General features: G+C 36.6%; 1 protein-coding gene across 8 annotated transcripts in view; it reads right to left on the bottom strand.

The window, feature by feature from the left end:
- DNM3 (dynamin 3) overlaps positions 1–18,893 on the bottom strand; it is a 549,446-nt gene that overhangs the window by 164,531 nt on the left and 366,022 nt on the right. The window lies entirely within an intron of this gene.

The raw sequence follows: 18,893 nt of genomic DNA on the forward strand, positions 1-18,893 counted from the left end.
TAGTGTTAGTAAAACACTGGATGCCAAAACATTATTGGAAACATTCACTTTCAGGTACTAGCCCAGGGGCAATATTATTTATATGTATAAATGCCTAACAACCAGTATAATAGGAGAGAGCCAAATACTTAATTTAAGAAACCTAGTAAATACCTAATACCAGGGATATAACAAGTGCTGCCCTTGTTAACTGTGGTCCTTTGTATGGTCCCAGGCTACATCTCCAATGTTACCCCTGAAAAAGAGCAGGGCTAAACTCCAGAGCTGGAGAGAATGGAGACTTAGTCATAACTTTCAATAAATGACTATTAAGCCCATGGGAAATACATGCATCATACAAATATGTCTGACATAAGTCATTTTCCTCTTACAGCACATAGACTACTTCCTTGAGAATTTGTAGCTCAGCTGTGTAGCACAGAGCTCTTCTGTGCTCCCTGGTCAGTTTGTATTGTAAGGAGTATCACAGGCCTTTTTGCTTCCTACTCCTAAATTAATTGGAAAAAAGTTGGGCAGAGCACAGTAGAATAGCAAAAAGGTAGTGTTCTACTTGGCCACAAAAATAAAGTAGTGTGAACAGATAATGGAAAACATTGAAGGAACCTGGTTAGAGAACAAAATGGCTGTCCTGACAATGTCTCAAAAAAAAAGAAGAAACATAAAGGAAACTAAATAGGAGTGGGAGAGGCCCAGGAATAAACATGAAAAAGTAAAGCATTGTAAGAATAGCCCAATATTTCTAGAACAAAAGTTAAACATACATTATCAAACACAAGAATATTCTAAACAGCAAATACATAATTTAATTGTAAATGAGATATCATAGTTGAGTCCAACTTACTGAAAACAGTTGTCAAACTATTTTAGGACAGAATTCTAAGAGGCAAAATTCTACACTGAATGAAAATCTATCCAATACATAATCAAATGAAAATGTTTGAGACACAGGGAACATTTTTTTTTATTGAATGTTTTTCAGTGCCCTAAATTTAAGCAGCTGGATTCTTTTAAAGCACCATCCTATTCAACCTTTTGAAATGATAGATTTGCCTTTTAATGGGAAATCTGCATTTCATTGTAAAGATGGAACACAATGTCCTTGGCTTGTTTTCTATAGAAGTAGGCTCTCTTTTGTACTGCATTCTTTAGCATATTGTGAAGACCAAAACTCCAGCAAGTTTATGTCAGATATTAAACACTGGAGAAATACACACACATATATGCAGACTGGGGAACTTGAAAAATGCAACCCTCATATCCATAGTACTAAATGTCATTTATCCCAGGTTTTTGAAGACACATTGCTAAATTATTTCACAATCAGAATTTTGAAAACTGACAAAGGAACAAGGAAACGTATTCAGACATTTATTTAATTAAAGTTGTAAGTCAAACAATTAAATGAGACAGCAGCAACTCTAAGCAATAAAACAGTGTATCATGGATATTTCTAAAATGTCTTGGTGCTTTGGGGAAAGAATGATGGTCTGCTCAAAGAACATCATGACTCTAAAATAACCAAAATAAAAGAAATAGAGAAGGAGGAAGAATATATAGAATTATAACATCCAAAATACAGTCTTATCACCATCTTAATTAGGAAGTTGCTAAATCATTTTTGTCAGTTCTATGACTGTCTAATAATGTGCTGTCCAGTACGGTAGCCACTAGCCACAGGCAGCTACTGAGCACTTGAAATTTAGCTAAGCTGGGATGAGCTAGAAATGCAAAACAGACACCACATTGAAAAACTTAGAATGTAAACTATATAGTTAATACTTTTTCATTGATTATATGTTGAAATAACATTTTGAGTATATTGGGGTAAACAAAGCATTATTAAACATAATTTCACCTATTTGTTCTTACTGTTTTGAAGTTGGCTGTCAGACAATTTAAAATAACATGTAGTTCCATTAAATTTCTACTGATAGCACTAAATCCCTATGTACTTATCGCTTTCCTTCCTCTCATCCATTTAGTTTTCCCTTCTGACCTCCCTGTTTCTGCTATCAGATTTATCCTTCATTCTCCCTATCACCCCATCTGAAACTTCACTATAATTTCTGACTCATCACCTTTCCTTGCATCCTTTATTACTTCAAGACTTTGTCACATGGTGTTTGAAGAATTTATCCTAGTTCCCCTCCTTTGACATTCGCACAGCATTATTCCAGGTACCTGGCATCTCACAAGCATGTGGTCATAAATGATTTCCTATCTAGTCTCTTTCCTTCCAATTTATCTAACGTCACCAGAGAAGATGATTTTTGAAAATTATTTTGTCAAATTCACTACAAGCCTTTGATACTTTCAATAGCTTTCCATTATTTATGGAAGAAAAATCCACTAACCTCCTTAGTGTGAAGGGGTTTAAAAACACAAGTTGGCCCAATCCTGATTTGTCAATGTCTCCTTTTTCTCCTCCATAAGAAGTCTGTGTTTCAACCAAATACATCTTTTCCAAGTCTTTTCCCAACTTGAGATATTCCTACAACAGTTCCCTATCATAACAATGTTTAATATTCAGAGTCCAGTTCAAGTTCTGCTTTCTGTTCAAAAGATTTTCTCAAGCTTGTAACCATTTGTCTGTCACCTCCCCACCTCTCTTATATTCATATAATAGGTATTATTTATTCTATTCATTTCAAATTATATCTTATGAGACAACCTCAATTTATAAATGCATTACATTTGAAAATTTATGTGAAGGTTGTTCATTTGGAACTCAATATTCAATCAATTCTCTTGTTTAAGTAGCTTATATATTGTTTAAGTAGCTTACATAAGCTTAAACAATATAGTTGTTTAAGTTGTTTTAACTTATTTTTAAAATATGTGATATTTGTTATAATTCTTCACTGGCTTGCTCTAACATTTCAAAAGATGACAATCTTTCTCAAGCTAATAAATAATCAGATTAGAAACAGGTTTTATGACACACTAACAGATAATATTCTATGTTGTGGAGTAAAACAAAAACGTAGAGCATGTTTTTTGAAATAAATAAAATTTGATATTTTAAACATTTTATCTTGAGTAGAAATTTGGAAGGAAGCACTTGTAAAATTCCAGAGGAAGATTTTTTAAAATGGAGATTCAGAAAAGAACTTCCGCATGTTTTAAAAGGCTTCACAGGCTGATGTCACTGATTCAACACCATTCTTTTCTTCATATTTAAGCATAGGAACTTTCCTTTCCTCAATATAGGAGGGTCACCAGCAATATTTCTATGGGAGGCATCCAGGATGACAGAGATACTTTTGTTCTAAGAGAGAGAGGGAACATGAGAGCACTAGTGTAGTGTTCTTTCCCTGAATTCACTTGGCAAGAGTTAGATGAAGTAGAAGAAACAGGTCAGGCCCAAAGAGGGTGCATCTTTGTGTGAAAGGGATCTGAGGTAGAAGGAACTGAACAATAAGTAGTAAAAGGCAGAGGAACCGAGGTGGAACAAGATGGGAATTATGGGATGACTACAGTATGTGCTTGCTGACCTTGAAAGGAAACAAGAGAGTCAATGAGAGATAGGTATGGGCTTGGCAAGTGCCCAGTAATGGTCTCTAGCTTGCAGAGCACCATCAATATAATGTAGGCACTAGAAGAAGATACAATGGATATGAGCAGAGGGTCAGGTGTGTGGGGGAATAGCTCTGGCATATGCAAAGGAGCTTTCCCTTATTCACTTGGCAATTTATATATAGGGAGTTTCATAACTTGAATTACTTGAGTGGCCTTGGTTTGATGACACATTTAATCATGGTATTTGTGCATACCTTTTCTTCTATTAAAGCAACGGCATCTTCAAAGATAAGATCATGAATCCTTCCTTGTTTTTATATGCTTGTATTATAATGGCTAGCATGATGATGGGCTTAAAAATTTATACAGTGTATATTCTAAATATTATTGAATTGATCTGAAAATGTCTGCTAACCAAAGCCAGGTGTTAAGATATTTGATAATCACATATATATGATAATCAAGTAAAAACTCTATGAAAAAAAAACTATATGAGATGCTTAACTGACTGACACTGCTTTTGACTACTAAATCTTTACAAAGTCTAGAGTGATTGCCATGTTTATTTCTATCTCTGCCTTTGTGTTGGCTTCTATTGGCCAGGAATGCCTTCTTCTCTGAAAGAAGGCAGGTTCTTGTGGCCTTGAAATTTATTTCCAGTGCCACCTCCTAATTATAGCACATTATAGACCTTTTTCTTCTGTAACTCTCAAATTTCCCACAATTTTTGTCATAGGCTATCTAGCATGGCAATCTTTATTTATGTTTAGCTTGCCTCTTCAAGTACAGATTGGAGGTTCCTTCAGGGCAAAGATTATGTCATCATTCTTTTGTGTTTACATGTAACAGTTATTACGCAGGTGCATATACAGACGTTGCTTAATAAACATTGATTGCTGATGGTTTATAATAAATAAAAACCAAACATGCTGGGTCTACATAGACCATTGTGTTAAAAAATTAACCAGAGGTGAGTATAAACACTTATTTTTAATGCTTCAAAGACTGATTTTAAACAAACTTACAGTATTTTGCTTACCATCATATAGTTTGCTAGATGAAGTTTTACTAACCTAAACTAATATATCTGATTTTATTTATACAAACCTTTAACATATAAATGTACTTTAGCAATCCAATATACTTTAAAAGAATACAAAAAAAAAAAAAAACTCAAACATAGATTCTGCTCTTAGTAGGTATGAACTGATGAAAAGTTTTCAAAAATGGTAGAACTTAAAAGAAATTAGGTTAGAATAAGAATAAAGGCTGGGTGTAGTGGCTCATGCCTATAACACCAACACTTTGGGAAACTGAGGTGGGTGGATCACCTGAGGTCAGGAGTTTGAAACCAGCTTAGCCAACATGATGAAACCCCATCTCTACTAAAAATATAAAAATTAGCTGGGTATGGTGACAGGCATCTGTGATCCTAGCTACTCAGGGGGCTGAGGCAGGAGAATCGCTTGAAACCAGGAGGTGGAGGTTGCAGTGAGCTGAGATCATGCCATTGCATTCCATCTTGAGTGACAAAAGCAAAACTCCATCTCAAAAAAAAGAATAGAGTAATAAAGAGAATTATTAATGTATGAAAAAGCCACTAATGGCACCAAATATGCTCTTAAAATATACACTAATGGCACCAAATTTATTTTTAAAATATGTGATATTTGTTAAATTCTTCACTGGCTAGCTCTAACATTCTGAAACATGACAATCTTTCTCAAGCTAAAAAATAATCAGCTTAGAAATGGGTTCCATGACAGACTAACAGAATATTCTATGTTGCAGAGAATAGTTATGCTTCCACTACAACAAAGATTCCCAGTTTTGACCACCCCCTTCTAATACTAATATAATAACATTCCATGTGTGTTATCTATTATTGTATTTGCCATATTGTATACTCCTAATTTGTTATCTTTCTCCTATTGAGAAACTGAGATTTATTTGCCCTTTCTTGGTGCTACACCACTCTGCTGGCAATGAATGGAACATTTCTATGACACATTCTGCACCAACAATGTGTGCAGACCACATGGGATGTACCACTGTGCCAGCCAATGGAGGAGTGACTGTGTGACCATGCCACCAAGAACTCAGTCCAGAGAAAGGGCAATAGCACATAGCTTAGTCCAAATTAAAAAGATCCCTCACCCAGGGGCTAAAAATGCTTTTGCAAAATACTGAAAACTTGTGATATACCATGAGGTATTCAATTATTATAATTTGCTTGTTGCTCAAGAGATAATAATGTTGATAAATATTTTTCCTAACAAAGTCTCATTTTTTTCTTTGATGCATTGTGGCCAGAATGTTTGCAAACAGGGAAACTAGAGACATTATCCTGAGTTTATGGGTAGGGACCAGAGCCAAGAAAAATGTGACGGCTCCATATATTAATCCAAGCCCTTCATGCTCTGAGTAACTGACAAAGAGTTATGTAAGCATACATATTCATCATGCTCTTCACCCACACCTCATTCTCTGAGAGACACTGAATTGCCTGCCAGAGTAAATTCAAACTCTTCACTGTACCCACTGTGCCAGCCATGGGCCTCCTGCTTCCCAGGAAAGTCAATGCATTTTCATATTCCATACAGAACATTTCTGTCTGTATCTTCTTGTCTTTGACTAAACTATCTCTTACATCATAAAAACCTTTGCCTATTTGCCACTCTGCTTTTCTTTGCCTCAAAGTTATTGCTAAAGATTACTCTATCTAGCTCAGACTTAATTTACATTTTTTTCTAAAAGTATTATAGGTCTTATTTTTCGGGCCTCTTTTCCCATCAGATTTTGCAGATTTTTTTTTTTATTTGTGGAATCCTTTAATTAAAAAAAATTTTCGATGAGTCCTATATATTAAATAGATTAAAAAGCGGAGCTCCTCTGATTGCAGCAAGTGGGGGCTTTGAGGAAACCTGTCCATTCAGACTCATCTTCTCACCCTGGTATTGCTTCTAAGACACCCCTGGAATGCCCATTGATATGGTTTGGCTCTGTCTCCCCATCCAAATCTCATCTCTAGTTGTAATTCCCAATGTTGGAGGAAGGACCTGGTGAGAGATGATTGGATCATGGGTGCAGATTTTCCCCCTTGTTGTTCTTCTTGTAGTGTGTGAATTATCATGAGATCAGATGGTTTAAAAATGTATGTGGCACTTCCCCCTTCACATTCTCTCTCTCCTTTCACCATGTGAAAAAGGTGCTTGCTCTCACTTAAGTTTCCTGAGGCCTCCCAGACATGCTTCCTATTCAGCCTGCAGAACTGTGAGTCAAATAAACCTCTTCTCTTCTTAAATTAGCCAGTCTCAGGTAGCTCTTTACAGCAGTGTGAGAATAGACTAATACACCTGTGGATGACTAGAACACAGGCCTAAATTTCCAGATCCTTCGTCTCTAGCTGGTCCACCTGGCAGCCGTATCTCCAAGTGTTCCCATAGAGGCAGGACTCTGCCCTGATCCCATTCTGGCTAGAACCTGATGCTCTGCCGTGTGCCTTTACATCTTCTACATGAAGTAGCTCTATCTAGCTCCCTCTGACTTCTAACTGAGCAAACACATCTCCCAGAAATGAGGGTGCAATTCACTAAACCTTTCATTCAAACTACACCTGTGATGCCCTGGTTTATCCAACTGGGTACTTTGATCCATCCACCAAATCTCAGCCAACCCTGCAGTACTCTGGAGCCATCAGAAGCCCACACCATAGCCAGCACAGCAAGGGCCTCCTCTATCATTGCCAGGATTCCTCGCCCTCCCCTGTCTGATCCCCTGCACTTGGTTCATCCACCCTGGTTGGATATCCTGTGCTTGGTTTGTACTGTGTCACTTTAGGCTTTTGTCTTATTTTCTAAGAGTCTACATGTTTCACCTAAGTGTGTCTATGCTCTGCATTTCCAATTATAAGATAAACCCTAAAGAAATAAGCAAAGCCATTACTATTATTCTCTTTATTTATTATTGTTGTTAATTGTTCTATGTGTCTTGCTCCCCTATGACTCTGTAACTGTGTGCTGACTTTGCTACCAAACCATCAACTCTTTGAGGAAATAAATTATTTCCTTATAAGTTCTGGTTGCATCATACACATTCAGCAAACACTTGCTGAATGAATATATGAACAGCCCCCTCCCGGGCTGGCATAGTGCTTTGCCTAGATCAAGGACTCAGAGATGATGACTGACTCATACAATAATCAAACTATCAAAGAATAATGAGAGGCTATACAAATATTGAGAATACCAGAATAATAGTTCCACATGTTGTTGAAAACTAAAATCTGGTGTTTATTGCTATTAAGAAGTTATAACTATTGAGATGTACAAGTATGAAACTCAAAATATAAACTACACATCTTTTTATTTGGATTTTAATTCCTTGCTTTAATCAGAATTACATTTTGAATAGTAAACAGCATCTGTGAACCAGCAGGTTGCTCGTCAATAGCACTTTTTAAGCTTTTTCTCTTGAGCACTGAATAAACTGCCTGTGTTTGATGGGCTGTCCTAGAAGTCTCAAGAAAGTGCCATGGTTTTTAGGCCACTGGCATAATGGCTGCCTCTCCCCCACCGTACCTACTCAGATCCTGAAAGCAGCTACACACTAGGATATCTCCACTTGGCAGAAGAAAGATAATCAGTCACACTTGACATGAACCCGACTGGAGAGCTTGGTCTTTTCCTGGTTCCTACCTTCTCTTCAGAGTCCAGCCCAATTTACACCTCCTCCAGGAAGACTTTCTGGTCTTATGAGCCCACAGGAGGGCTCCCTTCTCCATTCTCATGACATTCTTGGGCCATGTATTTTTTTCTTCACTTAGCATATATTGTCCTGTATTCTCAGATACAGCTAATATTCTCAAAATGTAGACTCCCCTTTCCTCCCACTAAAAAAAAAAAAAAAAAAAAAGTACTTTATAATTTGAAAGTGAGAACGTTAAAGATTTTGTTCTCAAATCTTTATATTTAATCTCTATATTCTCAAATTTAGAGAAATATTCCTATGTATTTGTACATATTAGATTGGTAAAGTAATAATGATAAACATACTAAAGAATAAATTTAAAGGACTTATGACTAAGGATGGCAGATAGATCATACGAATATATCTCTTCTCCTCCCAAACCTACTATAATATTATAATAGTAGAAGAATTTAAAAAGATATTAGTTCACAATGAAATAGAAGAGGAGAAAATAGTGAAAAAAATATTTTCAAAAAGCTTTGTAAGAGAGAAGAGACAAAGGAGCATTTGTTGACTTAATATAAAGAAAAGGGTTATTCTCCAAATACCTACAGAGGGAAAGAATGGAGGAGAAACCACCCCATTTGGCTTCTGTTCTTGGAGGCACCTGATACCCACATGAGTGGGGATAGTAGTATGGTTGAAGCAGTAGGATCAGACAGAAGTTCATGTATAGAAGTATACAAAACAGGCCAGGGACAGGAGCTTATGCTTGTAATCCCAGTTGTTTGGGAAGCTGAGGCAGAAGGATCGTTTGAGACCAGCGTGGCCAAGATAGTGAGACCGTGTCTCTTCAAAAATTTTTTTTAAAAAATTAGCCACATGTAGGGGTGCCTATGATTCCAGCTACTCAGGAGGCTGAGGTGGGAGGATTACTTGAGCCCAGGAGGTAGAGGTTGGAGTGAGCCAATATCATGCCACTGCACTCCAGCCTGGGTGACAGAGTGAGATCCTGTTTTAAAAAAAAAAAAAAAAAAGAAGTATACAAAACAATTGGTGGCACAGGACTAACTTTTCTACTCATAGCAACTCATTTCTACCTTCAGCAGGAGAAAAGAGGCTTTTTCCCTAGAGAAACTATAACAAAGAAGTTTCAGGCTGAGAGATATCAGCCAGAATGAAAACCCCTTAAAAGGGGTGGGTGAAAACAAGAGAGTTTAGTGCAAGTCTACATACTAAGATATTGTCCTTCAGCCCATTTCTTGCCCTGCCCCAGAATGCCACCAGCCAGATGGACTTCCCTGTCCCTGCCAGGAAAGATAGTGCACTGTTCTTCTCTGGGGGACTCATAGACCAGGGAAAATGCCCTATATACCTCAATTTCAACGAAAAAGCCAGGCTGCTGACTGATCACCTGATAGGGAGGTCCTATATTCTGCAAGCTTCTCCAACAATTTTCAAGCAATTAAATGGCACAGAATCTTAATAGATTAGACATGTCAAGACTTTTAACTGGAGTGGATTCTGAAGATGGGCTATCTCAGCACTTATTCGAATGCCCTGTAATGGTCAAGGGTAATTCGAAATCCTCTCTTCCTTCCCAATGTTGCTCTTACAGCCCGAGTTCCAGATGAGATATAGTTTCTGCCAATCAGATGTAGTCATGCCAGATTTTGATTCAAAAAATGAGTCAAATGAGAGACCGGCAGGGTGTGTGGTACCTGTTTTAGTATATGTGCTGCCAAAGCGAGCATGGCACCTGTTTTGTTGGCCTGAATCACAGCAGAGGTTATAGGGCTCTGGATCCAGAGGCTACAATACAATGTTGGTTTCCTGATTGTGCAGTCTTCAGATTGGTGGAGGCAACAGCTCCTTGGCAGTCCCAGGAAACTCTGTATTGTGAGCCATTCCTGGAAACTCAACCTAGTTCATTACATTCCCAATGATTCTCAGAGTGATTTATCGCTCTTGATAAATTATTTTCTACTTAAACTAGCTAGAGGTGATTCTGTAGTTGACAATCAAGAACTCTGAAAATAGTGTAGTAATATCTAGTCAACATATATTATTATGCCTTAGCAAAAATGAATAGCTAGTAAAGCAGAATAGCATTACCCTGCAATACCTCATACATAATAAGAGTAAAAACTTACACAAATCAATTATTAACATGTATGTATGCTACACGTTTATGCAGTTTTTAAATTCCAGGATTTTTTTTGCTCAAAAAGAGCTTCTAACCAAGAAATATATATATATATATATATATATATGTACATATATATACATATATATATTTATACACACACACGCACATCTATGTATATATGTATACACATATATATGAGATAAATATTATGCATGAAAAAGCTTAAATTGAGAATTCAACGTATGAGTGAGCAAGATGGCATTTAAGCAACTTTGCAAGAAACTAAGGCAACGGAAGAAAGTAAAACAGAAAAAAAAATCTTGGTGGTTTGCATGTTCATGAACTATTATGAACTACCCTATAGTAGCAGTACTACACTTCATGGGTTAAATTTTCTTTACTACTGAGCTAAGTACAGAGATTTAGTTTGTGTTTTATACTTTTTCAGTTACTAGGAAGGAAAAAATTCACTCAGCATGGCAAAACATGCTTCAAGCACTTTAAATGAGCATACTTCAAATGCTTTATGGTTGAATTTTCCTATTTCTTTTTGTGTTCCAAGGCAATGCAATTTATATTTTTTAAAAGGAGAAACTTAAAAGTTTAGAATACTGATTGCTTTACTTGAAAGTCCATATGACATGATATGGATTCCTATTACTAAAATGCAAAGACAAATATCTTTCAACTCTGACTTACGTGGCTTCACGTTAAATTACAAAGTGAATTGAAGACAATCCACAAACTGAAATTATGCTTACTGTGTAATGGCTTTTGAGTGCACATTAATCAAACATAATTCTACATGCTAGCCCTTTGGATGTACTTGCCTTAAATAAAAGTGTTATTTTGGCTAAATATACCATATGTTTATAAAATTTCAACTTAATAAAAGCACCTTGTTTACAAATGCAGCATAATTTTTACTTCTCTGAGAAAATGGAGGTCAGAAAGGCACTGTACAAATAAAATCTTCTGAGAATTTCCAGAACTCAGTAGATGAATGGTTTAAATATTCCCCCCATCATTTGTCACCAAGCTGCAAACAAAAATCAAAGTTGAATGTTCCCCTCTCTCAAAAAGAGGCAAAGAAACACTCAAAAAGGGGCAGGACTAAGGAGAAAAGCAATATGCCTGAGCATTCAACCACATAAATGAGGGGTTCTGAAGTCCTTTGCATTGACTATTGAACTGTTTTCGTTTTTGGTTTTTTCCTCTGCTGACAGTAACATAAGTCTATGAGGTGCACTCTGAGAGGAAAATAGTTTCTTGGAAAGGCAGAGCTGAGCACCATGCCCTTTGTACTTTAGCTAAGAGCCCTTCTCCCTGTGTTTCAGGAAGTACAGGAGTCTGGGATGGAACAGGGAAAAGGGAGCCCCTTCCATGAGCCTTCTGAGACTCAACCCTGTATTTAAGATGATATTTTGCTGGATCACTGCAAGCACAGCTGGTGGTCTGTGCACCACTACTGGCTCCAACACATCTCCACACAGAAATTGGGCTTTGGACAGGGGAAAAAAAAGCTGGAATAGTTTTCCTTCTCCTTTAATCCTAATCATGCCTCCTAGCCTGCCCACTGTGGGGAAAAAAAAAAAAAAAAAAAGGACAGGGCTGGAGAAAGGAAGAGGCATTGCTGAGGGGAGAGAAGAGAAGCAAGAACCGGGAGAGTGAAGTAAGAAGGTATCATTAGAGAGAAATGAAATTCACTGCATCATCTATCCGCAGCTTCTGAGAGACAAGGACCATAGAAGAGGACTCACATGAGGGGCAGTACAGTAAGAGGAAATGACACATGGTTTGGAGTTAACAAAGGTTCACGCAGGAGTTCTGACACTAGCTGTGTGAATCTTCTGCAAATTCCTTGACTTCTCTTCTCTCTGTATGGAGGTAATAATTCATGCCCCAGACAGAGTATGGAGATTAAAGGAGACCATGCAGATGACTGTGTATTCAGGGACTCCAGATAAATGTTTATTTCCTTTTCCTTGGAAAAAAACTTTTCTAGCCATCTTCCCACCCATAAACATAGTATGGTGTTCTCTCTTCAACATGTTTAGAACAGTAAGCTTTTATACTTGTAAGCTTTTGAACTGTGAGGGGAAAACAGAAAGTTAATTATGTACCTATAGGGAAACACATGCTGAACATGAACAATAGCAAACCAGCAGGGTATGAAGCAGTGAAACAATAGCAACAGTTTATTTAAATTCTGCTTTCTTATTTATTAGAGGTAGGTATGCAAGAAATCCAGAACTGTGAGACTGTGTCCATAGCCATATAGAGAGAAGGAAGATGTGACATCAGGCTGAGGGGGGTACTCATTCCTTCCCCTTGCTCTCACAGTGGATTGTGCAGAGGAGATCAAGGAAAGTACTTGGGGGGAAAGGCAAGTTATGGAAGAAATTTAAAATTGAAAATTCCACAATTAGAGAATCATTTGCCTTTGTGGCAGAATGTTCTTCCGCTTTAAAAAATGAGCAAGGGTCTCAAGACTGGCTAGAAAACTATAAAGTGGGAATTGTGTTTTGTTTTGTTTTGTTTTTGTTTTTATCCTGAACTCTTCTAGGCAGCATTGCTTTTCTGTTGGCTTCAAACAGGGACGATCTGGGTCAGCTGCTATGGCTGATGCCTGGTTTCTAGGTTTCTATCTCTGCTATATCCCAAGAAAGCTTCCCCTCTTACTCCATTTGTTCTGTATTACCAACTGGATTTAAGGTACCATGAATGGGACTGCATGCTTACACCTGCAGATCTCTGATACTAGCAAGCACTTAATACATGCTGACTTATAAAGATAACAAAACTCACCTACCCTATGTCTCATTCCCCTAGGCTTTGTTTCATGCATAATTATGCTTATAATAAATTGATGTCTGCTACAGAATAAATTCTTATTAATTATTCTTCCTGGGTAATATATTTGAATTTAAGTTGGGTCCCTCAGTCCTTCCATTTACAAGGAATGAATTATTCACGTACACTAGCAAACTAGTAGGGGTGAGGTTCTTGGGTTAGGTTGCCCTTAAGTCACCCCAGTGGGTAGCTACTCAATCCAAGGTTGGACATGAAAACTCTGACAGCTTCTCCCAGCCTTAAAGCAGGAAGTGTAGGGCAGTATTTCTCCAACTGCAGTAGTCTGACCCCCAGAGTCTGTGAGTTCTTGTGAGAATTAAAAAGAAATCTTATGTTGGTATCTAATAAAAATTAGTAAAAGAGATTTTCTGAACTGTCTGGGACACCACTCTATAATTGGACACCGCCATTTAATTTTAGTGCTTATATTTGCACCAAGTGGTAGTAATGTATTTATAGTATGGCGATGAAAAAAGGTCAGAGACAGACATGAATACATCAGTTATGTACTTTCCTCCAGTGACATCACAATGCCTTGAGTCAATGGAAGTTTCATTCCAACAGAATGAAAGTGGCAGGAGACTGATGGGGTCACCCAGTACAGGGTAGCCTGAGAACACCAGTCTCCAAAGAATCCATGCCTGAACACTTTGCTTTTGATTAGCTTAATTATGTTTCCTAAAAGAATATAATCCCTCACATTAGTGTTGTTGATCAGCTATAGTTTCTCAGTGATACGGTTCCACTTAAATTTAACCTGTAATTTTGGCTTGCTTTTTTGATGTAGAACAATAAGCATAATGTGTTTGTATGTTTGTGGATATGTAAAATAAAAGAATTTTCTGTTTGTAAATACTTAAATAACATTGTGAGTAAAATAATTTGTCTCCATTCAGAATCCATGAGGACTCATTTTTAAAAGATATTTATACATTACCCAAGTTTTAGAGACACTGGTTTAGAAAAAGTGTATTTGGAATTCTCTCAAAAGGGCTGAAGTATTCAAAATAGGTACAAACAAATGGCCTTGACTTACAAATAATTTGGATCAGAGCTTAGAAATTGCTTTAGCTTCTAATTGCCCCCAGTAAGACCAGCAGAAAAGAGCAGATCTGGCCCTCAGAACCTGGGAGGCCCAGGCACGGCTGGAACATACATTGGGTGTCCTTGGGGAGACTGTTTTCCTGCTCTCTGCTTCAGTCAGTTTCACCATATGTAAAGCAGGGATAATAATACTAACCTCAATCCTTAAGTTCAAAAAAGAAAAAAAATTAAATCTAACTTTATGAGAACAAAGAGGCAATAGATACAAAAGCATTTTCATCTTTTCAGAGGGAAAAAAAGTACTATTTTAAAAAGGAACTCTTGAAAATATCTCAGCAATATGCATCTAATTCATACTGACATATGTAATTGAACCTATGTTTAATTTTGCTGCAAATTATCTGCTTCCTTTAAGAAGCTAGGTTGGTAAAATATTGAGTTGTGCAGCTCAAATTAAAGAGCTGTAGAAGAATTAATAATATCAGTGAAAAGATACAATAATGTTGGGTCCTAAATAAAACAAGAGAGAATGAGTGAAACAGAGGAAGGTAGAGGGAGAACTGTAGGGAAAGGTTCCAAGGGTAAGAAAGCTGCTTCATATCCAGATATCCTTAAGAAGCTGACAGAAAGGAATAGCGAGGAAGTGAGGGTAGCAGCAGTTTTCATACCAGACCTCTTTAATGACATAAAAAAGTTTGGCACAGGAAGACGAGACCAATGAGGAACTAGAGCAACCCAAAGAGAGATAAGCAATGTAAATGTAAATATTGAGTGAGTTTCAATCCACTTTAGATAACAGAGTATATATCCTCCTCTTCCTCCCTCTGTCCTCTTCCCTACCCCTTCTTCCTCCCCCTCTTCTTCCTTTTCCTCCTCCTCCTCCTTCTTTCCTTGCTTGCTCTAAGCTGAAGTACTTACTGAGTTATAATTCAAAATAATATCTCAGTATGAAAACCCTAATGATTATATATAATGATAAATCTCAGTTTCTTTTCTTATTTTTAACTACCCATGTTAACAAGTAACAGCATTCATTACAATAAAACTATTGTAGTCAGAACTATAGTAGTCACAACGATACTGCTTTTCTAGAAGTACCACCCCTTCTCTCTCTTTTCTCGCCATAAAAAAGTGTCAATTCTTGAAGTATAACAAAAACGTTGCAGTACATTATTTTTGTAGATTCTTCTGGGAAGTCTTCCTTGACATGACACATGGCATGTCTTACTTAAAAGAACACTTAGCTGCTTTGTGGAACTGTGGGATTAAGGCAGTGGCAAGAGCAGGAGCAGGAAACCAAAGAGTAGACTAACACAGTAGTGCAGGAAGGAGACAGAGGTCCTTCCAAGTAGGAAAGTAGTTGAGGGCAGAAGTGATTAGGTTTGGGAACACATTTTGGAGTGGAGCAGTGGTTGGCAAACTACAGTCCCAAGAGCTAAATTTGGACTTGGTATATGTCTGTATGGCCCCAATAGCTAAGAATGTTTTTTACTTCCTTAAAGGGTTTTAAGAAGAAAGAGGAGGAAGAAGAAGATAAGGCAGTAGAGAAATAGGAAGACAAATAAAAAGGAGAAGATGAAGGAGAAGAACACGTGACATAAACTGTATATGTCCTGCAAAGCCTAAAATATTAACTACCTATCTTACAGAAAAAGTTTGACAATGTCTGGAATAGAATCAGCAGATCTTGAAATGAAACTGGATGAAGGGAGGAAAGATTAAAAGAAAGAAATATAGAAAAGCATCTATGTCTTCAGCTTGATCAGCTGGATAATGGCCACACTCTCTTCCTTATTCTAGTCAATCATACCCTCTCAGGTTCCTTCACTTTATCTTTTCTGTTGTACTTATTTCACTATCATATTTATTTACCTATATGCCTGTCTCCCTTCCTTGAAAATGAAATCCTTAAGTAAGTTCTGTTTTTCTCCATATTTACAGCACATAGCTTTATATTAGACACATGCACCATCACCATGAATTGAACTGATGATATGTCAATTTCATTTTAGTAGTGCTGGTAACATCAACTTAACAAAGCAAAATTATTATACAGTCACTTTTTTTTTTTTTTAGTGTTTAAGAGTTTATAAACCATTTTGTAACTCATCTGTTCCTTACCACACTCCTATATGTTGATAATAGAGTAAGCCTCAATTATAAGTTTCCTTTACAATAAATTATATTTTATGTTGATATATACATATAAAATGTTAGGAACTATATGCATGTTTGTTTTATTTTATGTGAACTGAAAGCCATCCCTTTGGGAGGATGATTAGAATAAGGGCAGGATGAAAAGAAAGACATGGCAGTGAAGCATTATGAAAAGCAAAGAAAATGATAGAAAGAAGACCTGGGTCTTAGAATGACACCCAGGGCAGGTGAACTGGGTGGGGGTAGGGAGGGTGAGAAAAATCAAGGAATCGAAGGGGGCTTTATGTTTTCAGCTTAATGGTGGTGTCTGTTACCAAGATAAAAAAGACTATGGACGTGTAGATTGAGTTATCTTTTGGAAAGCTAAGTTTGAAGTGCCATTAAACATTCAAATATATATATATATATTTGTATATACATATATGTAAACATTCAAATGTTTATACATATATGTAAACATTTGAATGTTTACATATATGTATATGCAAATGTAAATACAACATTCAAATATATACATTCAAATATATATTATAATATATGTCATATATTATAATATATAGTACATATATAATATATATTAATATAATTATATAATAATTATTATGATTAATATATATAATATAAAATATTATATTATATTATTATAATTATATATTATATAAAATAATATATAATATATATTTGAATTTATATACATATATATATATATAGATAGATAGATAGATATGCATACACATATATAGGGTAGTTGTATATCCAAATCTGGAGTTCAGGTTGGAGACATAACTACAGTAGTCACATAAATATGGCATATTAATGGTATTTAAAGCCAAGAACTAGATGAGGTCAGCTAGAGAGGATGTATGTGGACAGAGAAGAGGAGAAGGCCTATGTCATTCCAACATTTAGAGGTACAAGAGAGGAAGGACAAACTAGTCAAAGGAAACTAAGTGGAATAAGAAAAATTTATGTTACAGAAGCCAAGAGAAGAATGTGTTCTAAGATGGAGGGAGAAGTTGATTATATTTATTTCTAAGAAATACAGCAAGATACAGCTAGAAAAGTAACCACCAGAGGGCCAGGCAAGGTGTCTCATGGCTGTAATCCCAGCACTTTGAGAGGCCGAGGTGGGCAGATCACGAATTCATGAAATCGAGACCATCCTGGCCAACATAGTGAGATCCTGTCTCTACTAAAGTATAAAAATTAGCTGGGCGTGGTGGCACGTGCCTGTAGTCCCAGCTACTCGGGAGGCTGAGGCAGGAGAATTGCTTGAACCCGGGAGGTGGAGGTTGCAGTGAGATGAGATCACACCACTGCACTCCAGCCTGGTGCCTGGTGACAGAGAGACCCTGTCTCAAACAAACAAACAAACAAACAAACAAATAAATAAATAAGAAAAGTAACCACAAGAACCTCAGTTTTGGTAGACTGCTGGAAACAGAAGTGTGCTTGCAATGGGCTGAAGTGGGTCAAAGTAATGAGTAAAAAAAGGAAGTACTATACACCCATGAAACATTTAACATTTAAGCTGTAATTAAAGAAAAAAAAGACAAGTAAGAAAATAACATTCACTTAAAGGAACATTCTAATTTTGTTAAAACAGTGTTACTATATTTTTTCTACTTTTCAAATAGCATGTGTCCTATATTGGGCATGAAGTGGTTAAACAAAGGGGTTCTTTCCTGAAATCAATAGAGTGCCAAGCATTCATCAAAGCAATCAATCCCCTACAACAACATGCAAACTTTTACAAAACAAACGTATTTAAAGAAGGTAGGGATAGTCCATAGCTTTAGTCAAATTCTCAAAAATCAACTGAATAACAGTTAATTTATTAAATGCTGTGATGAGGAAGAGAGAGCTATGATTTATTGAAATTTCATAGGTGCATTATGACATCCATAATTTTGTCCAATTGAAAATACCCAGCTTTTTAGCTTGTATCCTAATCAAGAGCTTTGTCCCTATGAAATAACAAATATGGCTCATTCTCATACGGGGCAGAGCACAGCATACACATAATTCTCAGAATATAGGCCAAACAAAAAAAACACAACAACATGGCAGAGCCATCATCGGAGTTATAGGTTAAGCAGGAAGTCATAGTTTTGACTCCCCTAGTGAAGGAATTAAAAAACAAAACCCTGCAGTAACACTAGAGAAGGAGCTTTGAACAAAAGCAAAAAGCAAAGGGTAAGAGTCCGTGAATAGAAATAATGAACTTCTACGGCAATATACTGTCTTAGCAAAGACCAGAGCAAGAAGAGAACAGGGTGGCATATACAAAGAAGAATCAGCATAATTTGGACAATGACAAAAGCAGCAACATTTTCCTCACCAGTTTCTCAATGAGAAGCTAGAAATTCTTCCCAAGAAGAGTGCTTGTGTGTATGTGTGTGTGTGTGCATGTGCATAAATGTGTGTATTATATTATAATCGATGTTATTTTAATATACATATATATCGATGAAATGAAAAA

Source organism: Sapajus apella, unplaced genomic scaffold, assembly GCF_009761245.1.
Source record: "Sapajus apella isolate SASKATOON/1434 unplaced genomic scaffold, GSC_monkey_1.0 scaffold25, whole genome shotgun sequence".
NCBI lineage: Eukaryota > Metazoa > Chordata > Mammalia > Primates > Cebidae > Sapajus > Sapajus apella.